Raw genomic sequence first — 1440 nt, 5'->3', positions numbered from 1 at the left:
TCAAAAAATAATGAATGAATAGTTAATCCTTCAGCAACATGTTAACCTGTTGCCCTGCCTTAAGCCTTGGGACATATTTTTAGTGATGGGTCCCTTGCTTGTCATTTATTTGGTTTTAGCTTTTGCTATAGTGAATATACATTCAACTCTGGCTGGGAGAGATTGTTTTCTCACTCCCCCTCTACACACATGGGACCCCAGAATCCCCCCTAACCTTTTTCTCAACACTGGTTGTTCAAGCTCAGCAGAAGTTTCATTTCAAAACTATTCTTATCTTATCATTCCTCTCTCAAACTTTGGACCTTTAAGATGGTGAGGAATGGTTTACTCCCATAACTCCAGGGGATTGTGAAGTGGGAAGGAAGAAAATCTAAGAAAAATCAGGCAGAGTGAGGAAATAAGATAAAGATAAAAGTTAGAATCATAAGTCTATAGATGAAGTCATGCTGTCAGGATAGGAAATGATGAGAATTTCCTTAGTACCATTCTTAAATAGTGGAGAATCTGGGAGAAGCTCTCCAATGTTCATCTTCCTCACTTTCCATTCATAGGGATGGAGTGAAGGGCCCCAGAGACAGAAAGTGCTGAAAAGATGTTTCAAAGTTAACTTCAGCTTCAGAAGATGAAGAAGTCTAGAAAAAACAGCTGAGTCCATCACGTATAAAAATAGGGATAATAAAAGCACCTTTCTCCAGGGTTGTTGAGGATAAAATGAAATATAAGATGATTTGCAAACCTTAAAAAACTATATACTATTTTTTAAGTAGATGAAGGAGTCAAAGATCTAGCAGTTGAATGTGTCAGGAAAGGATTTATATAGAGTGTGACAGTTAGCAGATTTGAGAAGGAAACAGAATTTTAAGAAACAGCATTAAAATGGGACCACGAAAAGAGTCCCTAGAAGAACTTAAAAAGAAGTTTTAAAAAACCAAATAATTAGAGAATCAACAGAAAAACTCCTTAAAAATTAAAATAGGCCAAAAGGAATGGAAAGCACCAAAATACATTGAAGAAAATTACTTCCTAAGGAGTAGAATGGAATAAATGGAAATGGAGGAGGAAGTTTGAAGAAAACAACTTTTTAAAGAATGAGATTGGCTAAATGGAAAAAGAAACACAAAAACTCAAGGAAGAAAATAATTTCCCCCAAATTAGAATTGGATAATAGAAGCTAATAAAACCATAAGACATAATAAAAAATGGGAAAAAAAAGGAAGAGTAGTTTAAATATTTCACTGAAAAGATGGCCCACCTGGAAAATAGATCCAGGAGAGATCATGTCAGAATCATCAGAATACCTGAGAGCAATGACCAAAAAATGAGTCTGTCCAACATGCTACAAGAAATTATCAGGAAAACAAAACAAAACAAAACATCCATGATATCCTCCAGCAAGGGGGTTGAAGTGAGGGGATAGAAATTGAAAGAATATACCGTTCA

The sequence above is a fragment of the Gracilinanus agilis genome, chromosome 4 (genome assembly GCF_016433145.1).
Source record: "Gracilinanus agilis isolate LMUSP501 chromosome 4, AgileGrace, whole genome shotgun sequence".
Classification (NCBI taxonomy): domain Eukaryota; kingdom Metazoa; phylum Chordata; class Mammalia; order Didelphimorphia; family Didelphidae; genus Gracilinanus; species Gracilinanus agilis.
This window is presented reverse-complemented; position numbering follows the sequence as displayed.